We start from the raw sequence: 13,489 nt of genomic DNA, 5'->3' as shown, positions 1-13,489 counted from the left end.
GCAAATAATTTAAAAGAGACAAACAAGCTTGAAATTGTTGATATAATATTTTTCAGTACAGTGTTAAAACGCTTTTTGAAATCGTAGCCAGACAAATGTTATTTCGCATTGATGCTATGCGTTTAGATAAAATACTCACAATATCCGCCAGCCTGATGTAACGTACCAACACACAAAACTATGTATAACCTTGAGCGTTTATAGTCTGATTGACATAATTTGATGGGAGCTAATCTTGGTAGTCTAAAAAAGATCTGAATGACGTCATTGTCTTTCCTCTTATTAGGTGATTACCATAACTTTTGTTTGTTGCCCTCGGAGGAAATCGTGCCATCGTACGTCATTGACAGTTCAAATGGTTTTATTCATGAAGATGTTGCATTTTCGAACTCTTAACTCTCCAATTAGGCCCGTCCGTGATGCTTTTGAAAGACGCTTGAGTAATCTTAGCGGCCTTCAAAATGTCTTCACTAAACTAATTCCTGTTGAGGGGAAAATAGATAAAGGGAAATGCAAAATTTCAGTAAAGAAAACAAAAATTGTGAATTGAGGTTGCTTTTTCTGTACCAAATACAAAACATGTGTAATATAGCGGATGGATATGCAGAGGAAATTACAAATTAGCAAACCTTGCTATTATCAATTATTATGTTTTAATAGAAAGGCAAACCAAAACAATTTTACAATTTTATCCGTGTTTTAACACTTTTTAAAATAAGATTTTGCACTTGTAATAAAACCGATGTATCTACTTTTTCTTTTGAGATAGCCTGCTCCTCCACCGACTCGTGTTTGATCTAGACTCAGTGAATTCATTATATCGTGAAAAAAAAAAACAATAATCATTCCATTAGTAGTAGTAGTAGTAGTAGTAGTAGTAGTAGTAGTAGTAGTAGTAGTAGTAGTAGTAGTAGTAGTAGTAGTAGTAGTAGTAGTAGTAGAAGAAGAAGAAGAAGTAGTAGTAGTAGTATTAGTAGTAGTAGTAGTAGTAGTAGTAGTAGTAGTAGTAGTAGTAGTAGTAGTAGTAGTAGTAGTAGTAGTTATTGTTATTGTTGTTGCTGTTAATTTTGTTATCATTATTGTAGAGGAGGAGTAGCATCATCCTCATCAGCATCAGCATCTTCAAAATCATCATCATCATCATCATCATCATCATCATCATCATCATCATCATCATCATCATCATCATCATAATCATCATCATCATTATCATTATTATTATTATTATTATTATTATTATTATTATTATTATTATTATTATTATTATTATTATTATTATTATTATTATTATCATTATTATTATTATTATTATTATTATTATTATTATTATTTTTACGTTCGTTGACTTACCAATCATCTATCCCACGTACTTCATTTCAACCTTTCAGCCTTCAATCTATTGACTTCCTCCTCCGGTTGACTTGTGTCCCCTTCCTACCAGTCACGTCTCATTTCCCTTCCTATTAACAAAATGTCAAGCACTCAAATTATAGCGTCAAATTGTCCACTGTCGATTCGGTGGTCAGTTCATGTAAGATTTCTAGATATGTTCCTCTCACAGAATGGTATGAACGAAACAACTCCATGGCATGATAATCAAATTACAACAACAGAAGCAGGGCAGAACAAAAGTTGAAATAAATAAATAGACATATTTTGTATGATTGCTGGTGCTATAAATATCTAAGAAGCTCGATCATAAAGAGCCAAGTTGCAGTTGTTCGTCTGTAGAATTCGACCTAAACTTATGGAAATAAGAATGAATATTTTAAAGGCTGCCTCTATCCTCACCCCCCCCCCCCCACCCCGGCCGATTGGATTACAGAAAAAAACGTCGCCGGCTTTTTGCGATTTGGATTTGATTGATTTTTTTTTTAATTGTGCAACTTGTGACAAGAAACTTAACAAATTACTGCATTACAACCTTTGGATTAAACATACAACAATTGTGGACTACTATTGTGAAGACTAGCATCCTAGACTAGGGGGGTGAGAATAGTCACTTCGTATTTTAAAACCCACTAAAAGCGATCGTTATTGAGAAGAGTTTTGTTTCAAGCCATAGGACAGTCTGGCAGGCGTTAGTACAGTTTTTTTCTGGACAAAAATAACATGGATCTACACTAAGGTGACCTCGTTATTTTAAATAGGAAGAGATGCAAGTTTGTGTAAAGTGTTTAAAGTCATATTATAAGCCCAATATTGATGGTTTAACAAGTCTATTTAACAATGTATTCCTTTAGTAAAATAAGTAATTAAACATGTGAGCAAAATGGAACAAAAAGATTATATCAAGAAATGTATTTTTTAAAAATAAATAATGGCAAAAGACATTCTTGTGTATGCATAGCTGACAAGTAGATGTATATGCCTGCCACTCGGTATTAAGCAAAATAAGTGGTATATAGACAGTTAAAACTGATATGTAAATAACGATGAGTGTTAATATATCCAGCAGATCTGTTGGTTGAATACAATACACCACGAAAACACAATGACATCATCTGGAAAAGATTTCTAATCATGTCAGCAGCATCCAATCATTTCAGACAGGACTAGTTATATAACTACAAATTGTGATTTTCCCCTTATGCAATGGTTGGTGTTTTTGTCTTTTTTATGTGTATTTTTACGTGTAGACGTCTATGTATTTCCCAGTGATATGTTGCTATTTTATTGTGTGCTCTTTGCTTTGTTGTTGAGTTTTTGGACGTTTTGTGATTGTCGTATCTAGTGTTGAATCCTTTTCCCCTTTCCAAAGCTGATCGTGACTTTTCTCTCTGAGCTCAAAATGAATTAATTGTAAAATATTCATTTATTTTCGAAACACATTTACACTCTCTATACCATACTGTTGTATTTATCAAAATAGAGCATTTTCGCTTTTGAAATTAATCATTTGAAACAGTCTTTATTAAGCATTATTATTCATGGTTTTTCCAGTTTAGCTCATCGTACCAAGAGAGTGGATCGACCTCTAGCGACTGCCCAGTGCTACCGAGTTCCTGTTCATATCTCTGGTTCTATTACTTGTGCAATAGCTGACTCATCAATGCACCAAATCACGTGACAACAAAAGTTAGAGACATCTAAGCCACCCACGAGATTCAGGATATTTGAAGGTATGTGTATGTATGACTAAGTTTGTGTTCGTTTGTATGTAAGACCGTATGTCGGCACGCTAAACATTGTATATCACAATGATTCAAGACATTTCACAAACAACAATTTTCCTGAGTGTTTAAAGAATATCATGGCCAAGGAGCAGCTTGGCTCAGTGGTACGGTCTTTGCTTCGTACCCGAAAGGTAACGTTCGATCACCCGCCGCTGCGTTGTATGCCCTTGAGCAAGTCACCTCGCCCTAGCTCAATTTGCGACACTGCACCGCGGCTGACGCCTGGGTTATTCCAGTCTTCACTTGGAATAGACCCTAGATAAAAATTTCCCCTATGGGATGAATAAAGGGATTTTTTTTATGTCATGATTTTGAGTGGGCTGACATTTATGGAAAAAGAGTCAATTGTAACAATTCTTTCACCTTCGATGAAGATGTCTTTCTCTCCCCGTTCACGACGTCGTTTTAATTCATTAACATGGTCTCGTCTTTGCTCCCATTGTTTGGGTGTTAAATCAGGATTTATGCAGACGCGCAAGTTTTGTGGTGTATTTGGTTAATTCAGTTTGCATGCCGTGTGCAGAATATGTATTCATAGATTTGCTTTTAAAATTCATAAAAATAATAAACGACACCTATCACTTATCATATACCTTTCCATTATCGTCATCTTTTAAATCGCTTGTCTTTTTGAGTGTCTCCTTTAATTTTAAAACATCCTCCTTGCGTCTGACATCACCTAACTCTTTGTCTGACTCGGGTAGATTGACCATTATAAAAAGATCCTTTCTCCTTTCTCTTTCTCTCTCTCTCTCTCTCTCTCTCTCTCTCTCTCTCTCTCTCTCTCTCTCTCTCTCTCTTTCTCTTCTTCCATGTCCGACTCGCATCTATCATTCAATTCTATTTCTAGTTTGGAAAACGAGGCTTTCAAGTTAACCATGCGTTTGTCAACTGTTTTTTTTTTTTTTGTCACCAATTCCTCTACTTTGTTGGGGTTATTCATGGTTTTCAGAATACTCATCATTCAAATATCGATCAATTAAATTAACTCTCTCGGCAAAAACTCTCCAACCTGGGATTTCGTAAAATCCCCGATTTTAGAGGGTTTTTTTGCCAAGATTAGAGCCATTTTAATCAATCGATATTTGAAGGAAATTTTAGATATGTGTTCTTCAGTGTACGTCAGGATACAGGTTAATTCTTCCATGCTTATTCGTCTTGACACTCCCCCCTTATAAGCACTGCTTCATCGGCGACTTGACCGCTTACTCTCGGATATTGTGGCTCAATGAGGATTATAAACGTTAAAGGTTGCACGCAGTTTTGTGTGTTGTATGGTTCATTTAACTGACGGATGTTGTGAGTATTCTACCTAAATGCATAATTTCAAAACGTATAATGATTTTGATCAATAACAACAATATCATGTTACATCCGTTTTACTTGTTTTTGTTATTGTTTGAGGAGGGGTTTTGGCCTGACATGTCACGTGATAATTTTTTTCTAAGCTGTTATATTCCTTTGTGTAAATTACTTTTGTTCTCAGTTTAAATCTTGATGGAGGCATTTTATCTCATGACATTAAATGTCAACGCATTTTTGGAAACAAATGGTGAATATATTTGGATTCAAAAACATTATCCCATGTGACAAAATAAAGCTAGACATTCAATAGCGAGCTTAAAGCTCTATACAACGCATCCTCAGCCAACACCAACACTTGACATTTAGGGCAAGACATGGCGTCTGTTATGCAATATTACAATATTTTCCGACAAAGACAACGCTGTAAATGGCCAGGTACCCATTTTGCTCATGAGTACGATGAAAGAATTTGAGTACATAGCCTTTTCCGGGGACTCAACTATGCGCCGCACAGACCGGCACTAGAACCCTTGGTAGTTCGGTCACGAGGTTCCAGGTTTGGGAGTTTTTGCAAACATGAGGGTCATTTAAATCCATCGATATCTGAAGAATGAATTTTCTGGCCAAATCTTTAAATACTTTTCTTTCCAGAGCACGGCAGTTAACTGGTTAATATCATGAATTTGCTATCGGTCTTGATGTGGGAAACGGGGAGAATAAAGGACAGTATAATGATTTTCTAGTTGACGTCACAGCATTTCCTTCAATCTATCTATTTTTGTCACGAATTCTATCCTTCACAGTAGAAAATAAATAGCCTGAACTATTTTTGTCCATCTCGGCGGTAAAATAATGTTAATAATAATCGACATGTACAACATCAAAGAAATCTCATGGCGTGTCTTTTGTTGGGACAGCCAATCACATTAGTGCTTGGGAGGAAGTCTTCTAACTCCGGAAACATCCGCTGAAGAGTTATTTGCCAAGTATGTTGACACAGTGTGTACAAATACTAACAAAACATTTCTATGGTATTCCTAATGGTCTCTTACCATCCTGGGGTTTTCTAAGAGCAATATCCAGAATTAAAGGTTTAAATTTCAAAGTGGACCAAGGACACTCTTTGGGCTACTTTGTTGGAAGCTAATTATTTTTTTTTTTAATTTCAAAAAGCAAAATTAAAATAGAGTTAAGATATTTAGAAATCATTTTAAAATAAAACTAAACAATTTCAAATACGGATAATTCCAGCGCTATTTAGTGCATAGCTACAGTTTTTATGCTCGATGAATATTTCAACTTTTGTGTCATTTGTCCATCTGTAAAGAAGACCAAATATCTATTTCAACTACTAGCTAGTAGTTACAAGTTGATTTTAAGTGGGATAAGTTTTTGTATAAGCACTGATACAATACTATTCCTGCCTGACAATAATTACGTTGTACATGAATGAAACTGGACTAGTGTAAATTTAACATTAATAAATGCCAAATTCTGTCATTATTTTTACCATTGAAATGGTCAATAATCGTGTTTTGTTATGGTTGACTGAAATAAAAGGATCTATCTTGCCAAAAAGCCGATCTATATGTATTCATATTTTCGGATGAGGATAATAATCTATTAAATTTTGTCATTATAAAATATAGAAAATAGATCTATGTATCCGACCCTATATTTAACAAGAAATTAGTTCGCATTTCTGTCGAGTAGGGAAATTATGGAAGGTGCCTTATCCACGTTTTGCAATAACAAATACCAATCCAATTTCTGATCAGCTTTAACATTATATTCCTTGGTGACAAGACGAATCAAGATGTTCCTTACACTGAATAAATACTATCTTTCATCTTGGCTGGATCGTATCTAGCACTACTTTATCGAAAGACTACGCGGGTCCCTCAATATGCCACAAAGTATCAAACCCTCAAAGAAGTCTGTGATTATATATATGGACGTCTTTAATAACTTAATAGAATTATTATTCCATCGAAACTTTAAATAGAACTTTTCTGGCTAAAGTGAAAAAAGACATTTATTTGTCACTGTATAGTTGACTATAACAGTTCACTTTTTCACTCTAGCTTTTCAACCACTGTTATTACAATGTGATTCTAGAGGGGGGAGGGGGGAAATATTGTCGTTTTTGATGAATTAGAAATATCGTGCCGGGCCCCATTAGCATTAAGGTCAGTTCATATTATACGGTCTCTGGTTAGGTGCAATATTTAAATTCAATCCGGGCATTTTGTGTTGTGAGAATTACATAATTTCCTGTTTACCCCAGGCCATGTTGGAGACACACTTCTCAAATAAAAGACGATGGAAGCGAAAGTTGAATGCAGCGGAAATGGCGTGTTAAAGTGGCCATGGAGCATGGCTTACTCTACTCAGGCCTGACCAACGTGCGGCAGTAGACAAAATGTGGAGGCGATAACAGGTTTATCTTAACAGTTGGGTTTTTAATGGTAAACAATGCAGTTATCTAATAAAATCATTAATATACTCATTTAGGCACTGAATGAGTACTATAAGCCATTTAAAAAGCCAGAAATATTATTACTGAGAAAAAAATAATAAAAAGAATTTGAATACAAGATTTACCTCTATGATAGCTTTAAAATCTTTTGTTTTGGCTCCTTGTCAGATGGCATGTTGGACAACTTGCAGTAATTGTTAAGCAATATGTTGCTCAATATGTTACAGTGGTGCTCTTTTTTTTTTGTTTGTTTGTTGCTTTAGGTCTCTTCCAACACAATTGAGATTATATGAGAGACCGCTGAAACAAAAAAACAAGCAATCTAACAAAAATAGTACAAATGTAAATCAAAATCATAACCTAAAGATATCATAAGCTAAATTATAAATAACCAAGAACAAACAGGCAGAAGATTTACAGAAAAAAAATATCCCCTGTCAAAAATACAATCACAAACCAAAGAAGCAGGATAGGCTAGTAAAGAGAAGAAGAAACGACATCACTATCGGATCGTACACCCATGCGAACATCATAGGTATATGATTCAAGGGTGATGCTCCCATCCAACCACCCGCTTGGTGGTGCTCTTTAATTTGAAAATCAAACATTTCCAAAATTTTATACAAAGTATTACTTAAAGAATTTCGACACACGTTGTTTGCAATAGACTGAAAAATAATGTAGGAAAAAATTGTCCACTGACAGGTTAAATCATTTGCCTTCTTCAAACCCCCTCTGTCTAAATTTGATGTATAAGATCCAAACTTATTAAAATAGGTAAATAAAACGTCCTCCTCTTCACCTGCGTGATCCTTACGTGTGACATAACCAGCAATGTATACTAAACTTTGTTTAACTTCATCTTTGACGGAAGATTCTAGATCTGGCAAATTGTCAACAATTTCACAAACTTCTTCTGACCACACAAATCCACATTTGTCACAAGAATGACCTGACTCAGAAGAAAGCTCGTCAATATCAAAACGTAGACGAAGTAGTAATTTAGTTTGAAAGATATTAACTTTTTCAAGAATTTGCTGGACATTAATGAAATAAGTACCACCACTGCCTTGTCTCAATTTACCAAAAGCTTTTTCTATGGGATCAGTTGTAAATTTTCCAAGAAGAACATATTCAGAAGACTCCAATAAATACTTTGTTAGTTCAATAATTCCTTTACATGTATGTTGAATGGCTAAAGAAGTATCACGAGTAAATTTTTTCTCTCTTTTACCCTGTTGGCTTTGTAATTGAGAAGCAAAATCAGAAAAATCCTTAAGTATTTTTAATCCTAAATCTTTATTAGTAGAAATGGCTGCGCGTAATGGATCTTTGAATCGTTTGTCTTCAAAGCGTGATTTTACATTCATAATTTTCCAAAATTCAATGACCTTAGAAATAAAATTTACTGTTCCGTCCACATTTTCATATTGCATTCCAGGGTGTTCTATTAATGCTACCTTAGTCTCCTCACAGAAAACATTCAGACAGGTTTGTACTTTTTGTCTCTCAATAGGTTTGGGATTAGCAGACTGATAATTTAATTTTGACATCTTCACTAGACTTTCATCTTCTATTTGCTGTAGTTTCTGTATGTGTTCCCATTTAGCTGTAAATTCATCTCCATTATCCTCAAAAACAAGTTGTCCAGTTTTTTCTGTGAGCCAGTTATTTCTTATGTTTTTAACTATATGTACAAAATCGTATAATAAAAATATATTGTCGGTTGTCTTCCAAGGAGATTCTAAAGAAAATAATTTGAAAAACGATTGATTGATTCTATTATTATCACAAATGATAGATACTACAGTTCCACCTGCTTTTTTTATATTATTCAATAGCTCATTTGTTTGATCAAACATAAATTGTGAGTCCAGGTTACGCACAGGCAGCATTTTAATTAAATATGATGGACCACCAAAAGGTGAAACTAACATAAACCCTAAAACTGTTGTTGCAAGTTCTTCTGGCTTATTAACAGATTTTCCGAACAGTTTTCCTCCATGATATGTTAGGAGAGGTTTAACATAGACTTCATCTATCAATAAAATATATTTTTTTGCTGTTCCTCTAAGGAAGAAAAGACACTTGTTAAAAAAGTTAAATCGCTGGTATTGTTTACTTTAGATGATATTCTGTTTAGGGTGGTTTGGCTTGGTAAACCAAACTCCACACGAAGACGATTATATAAAGATCGGGAAGTAGCTAAATATTCAAAAGCCCGTACTATGATATCAGGTGAATATTTCACATTTTTTACTGCAACTGTATTCAAAGTTGAACATTGTTCTAACAAAACAGACTTTTTGTGATTCAGTTCCAAAGAATTTAGATAATCTAAAGAAGCCTCAAGTTGTGACCATCGTGCAACTTTTGTAATCCTGTTTCTTGAAAGCGGTGTTATTGATGTTTTTACTCCTGCGTGATATCCGTCGCAGCTTTGATCAGGGTTGATTTTTAACATAAACCTTGGAATGCCAGAAGAATGCAAGTAATCTGTTGATTGTATGAATAAACAATTGTTGCTTACAAAAGAATTAATCTCGCAAGGAAATTGTCGACCAGCTATAGAAGAGCACAAAGTATCAAAGTCTACAACATCTTGTTTAATAAATTCATTCAATTCATCTGGTTGATGACAACGTATCGCTGAGCTTGACTTTGTAGTTGTTCTAGGAAGTGGTGGTGGTGTTGGTACTAAACTTCTTGGAATGTTAAATGTTATCAAAAATAGAAGGAGGGTCTTTTGGTCTTAATCTTCCTTTGACTGAAATTGTTTCAAACCCTTCAGGAAAATGTTTGATGCAAACAACAGTGTTTGATGTGTTAGGGATATTGTCACGGGGTATTGCTTTCATCCACCTTTCACGTTCTTCTAAATTTTTAGGAAGTCTATAAACAGTATTTTATCAGTTGATTTATAATTTGAATGACAACCCGTAACCCAACATTTTCTCCCCATGTTTAGTCTAGACCTGTATTATAATTATATAGACCTAATGCAGACGAAGGCAACTTATATTCTAAACTAAGAAGTCTCTACTTTACTTTCACTTTGAGTCAGTCAGAGAAGAGTAAGCGAACAGAGTTAGACTAGACTAGCAATCTCGATTATAAAGTTAATTCAATTTAAAAAGCAGGTAAAATAATAAACAAATAGAGTTATACTTGCATACGATATGAGGAAAAGTAATCCAAAGTGAAATAACACAAAATTAGACACAACAGTAATTTAAAATTGATACCGATAGGAGGCTGCCATTTTGTTTGCGGCAGTAAACATGCTGTTCTCTTTTCCTCCTCCGATAAGACTTATACAGGACAAAACAATAATAAAATTTAAAATATTTATCTAATATTAATTCCAGTACATTTCACAATTGAAAAAACACAATATAATGATTGTGGTGTTAAATATAATTTTCCCTCTTTCTTTAAAAGCCAATCCAAATTTAGGGCTGTTACTTTTTACTCCCTCCTTTAATTGGTTGGCAAACTCGCCTCCACATTTTTTACTGCCTGCATAATCGGGAGGCCTGAGTAGAGTAAGCCATGCCATGGAGTCATCCTTTGTGTTAAATAATTATTTCCCTACCGCCTACATACAGTCATCCGATAGATGCGGAAGAGAATGGGCGAGTCATTAATGTGTTTCTTCCGGTTAAATATTGTGCATGTTTATAATTTTGTTTTCTTGTTGGTCTCTCACATTTTATAGTCAACATTTAAAGAAAGAAATATACGCTAGTTATCAAAGAGAATTTTAAACTAGATTTTCCTTTGCTCGGAGCGCTTCATGTATCGTCAAAGCAAGCCGCATGGGAACAATAATTGATTTCTAATTCCTTCATTACAATTCGCCCTTTATAAAGCCCATAATTTAATTATATAAAGCTTATATTTTCTTTATCTCTGCCAGTTCTGCATTACTCTGTAGAACCATGTTTAAAAAACATTTGGTCAGAACACTTGTCCTTCAAAGATCAATCGATTAAAATGACCCATATCTTGCCAAAAACTCTCAACTCTGGGACTTCGCGTCTCTTCTCTCCTTTCCTCTCTCAGCAAAGTTACCGCTCTTTGTCTCTCTCTGCTCTGTATAAGTGTTTGTGTATGTATTTTTTACAGGTTGAATGTAATTTTCAATCACATTATTATGAAAGACATGTTTTCGTGATTTTTTTTTTAAAATACGCTCTGATTAATTATCAAACACTCTTAAAACCAGAATTGGGGCCATGGTTTCAAGATATTACTACTCTTTGTGATGAGAAGTTTCGGCGATTAACCACAATTAATCCAGTTTAATATGACTACCTTGTTTTAGGCTCTTACGGATTTTATAGATAGTTCGAAGTTGACGTCACTCAGGTGTTTGTTATTGTTTTTTGCCACCCGCGTTTATGAGTTTCGTGTGTCAGTCCGTATATACTTCCGGGTGGCAATGTTGTGAGCTTCTTAGCCAAGCGCATACTATCAATACCGGAGATAGTGCAAAACAAACAAAAAACACACAAAAATAAACAAACAAACAAAAACAAAAAAAAAAGCGCCTAACTTATTGAGTCGCAAGTTTTAAGAGTTGATTTTTAAAAACGTGTTGTTGTTTTTTCAGATTACGACAGGGTAGGCTGCTGTGGACGAAAAACAGATTCTGTCATAATATTCATCTTTTTCACAACCCCCGAAGTGGGTTTTTTATCTTTGATTTGTTCTTTGGGATTGTTCCTAAGAGTTTAACAAAAAGATAGTTCTGATCATTCCACAATACAATTTATACCAAAATTATAAAATACTCCCCACGACCAAGAACAAATTTCATGAATAAAAAAGTCCCTTTTGCACCATCGTGATTCAATTTCCCGTGAATCAAGGGCGAGAATTCAATATTTAGACGAAACGTTTGAATTCTTCTTCAGCCTATTCCCCTGACACGGAACAAAAAATCTTCACAAGCCTTAAAAATGTTTGTTAATTAAATATAATTGTGACCCACGGTTGCATTCTGGTATTTTGTCGAAATGATCTATGACAAAATTGTGTTTAGAATTAAAATGATCAGAAATGAGAAATTTAAAAATCTTAACGTTGAAGACACCAAAATCGCCTCATCAGAAACTAACATCTTTAAAACCAAAATTGTACAAGTTAATAAGTTGAAATTCGTTTTTTAATCAGCAGGGTCTCCATTGTACAATACTATTTTGAGACGAATGATCACAAATTTACGTTAAAAACATAGATAAAATGTTACGGTCATGGACTCGAAGGTTCTCTGAAGCAATAAGTAAAGCACTTAGCTCGAATAAAAACGGTCTCTTTTACTTCATTGAAGTACTGAGTCGAAAAATCTATTAGGGAAGTAAATACTCAACAATACTGCCATAGGTACTCTGAAAAAAAAACACTTTTTTTTTGACAACTTTGGCGAGAAATCTCGTTCTATAAATATCAATCGATTACATCTTGTCTTGGGACATCCGGAAGTCCGATGATGGAAGTGTTTGACAAGATGAGGGTCATTTTAATCCATCTACAATTGAATAACGAGTTTTCTGGACAAAATTTGAAATAAATGCGTTTGTTTGTTTGTTTGTTGTTTTATTTCGAGCACGGCAGATATAGGATATAGACATGCTGGAGCAAACTGCATGCGTCACTTCCTTCGTAGTATGAAAACTGAATTACAAAAACTTGGCTTTTCTATTATTGTTGTTACCTTGGGCCATAATTTTGTGTTGGGTTGAAATCTTTTACATGGATATAAAGGGTTCACAATAACTGGACATATTGTGTTTTTGATTTGTCACGTTTGTTTGTTTATTTTTGTTTTTGTTTGTTTGTTTGTTTGATTTTTGTTTTTGGCCTCTTTGGGTTTTTTTTTTTTGGTCTTTTGCTTTCGCTGTTTTTGTTTTTTTTTTTTTTTGTATTTTTTGTTTGTTTTTTTGTTTGTTTATCGAAGAGGGGGGGGGGGAGATTGGTGTTGTTTTTTCATATTTACTTGTATAATAATATGTCCTTGATAATTTCTAATTAATCGAAAGAGACGGATTTAAGGGACCGAATGGACTACAATTAGAATTTACTCAGGAAAATGGGAATATTATTTTCTTAAACCAATACTTTACCTTCATAAACGAACCCGAAGATCACGAATTTATAAAGAAAATTCTGGCTATAGAATTGACAGTGGTATTACCCCGAGCTGGAGACTTTATTTTATTTATCTTTTTACTTATTTACTTATTTATTCATTTATTTGCTCGGAATCTTCACACGGTCTCCCTGTTGTAAGAGACAAATGAATGGCTGAATTATTTTCTTGAGACAAAAATAAAATCAAAATTAAGAGAAAATAAAATGAAATTACATTTCGTGTACTGGGTTGAATTGTCTCCCTTGTTTTCCATGGAAACACCGAATCGTCTGGCTGGTCACTGTTACCGGAAGCGACAGACTACCTCTACTTTCGATATCCCGACAGTGGGCATGTCCGGCTTCCAATCGACCTGTCCAGCCGGATGTTAAG

General features: G+C 34.4%; 1 protein-coding gene across 1 annotated transcript in view; it reads left to right on the top strand.

The window, feature by feature from the left end:
* The window catches only part of LOC144967441 (uncharacterized), a 160,968-nt gene that overhangs the window by 72,828 nt on the left and 74,651 nt on the right, over positions 1 to 13,489 (top strand). The window contains exon 2 of the mRNA XM_078904696.1: positions 2,944 to 3,122. The gene's annotated coding sequence lies outside the window, so the exon portion shown is untranslated. The remainder of the gene's footprint in view (positions 1 to 2,943; positions 3,123 to 13,489) is intronic.

Source organism: Berghia stephanieae, chromosome 1, assembly GCF_034508935.2.
Source record: "Berghia stephanieae isolate SIO BIC M18660-M18661 chromosome 1, UCSD_Bste_1.3, whole genome shotgun sequence".
Lineage (NCBI taxonomy): Eukaryota > Metazoa > Mollusca > Gastropoda > Nudibranchia > Aeolidiidae > Berghia > Berghia stephanieae.
Note: the sequence above shows the minus strand (reverse complement) of the source record. Positions and strands in the feature narration are given on the sequence as shown.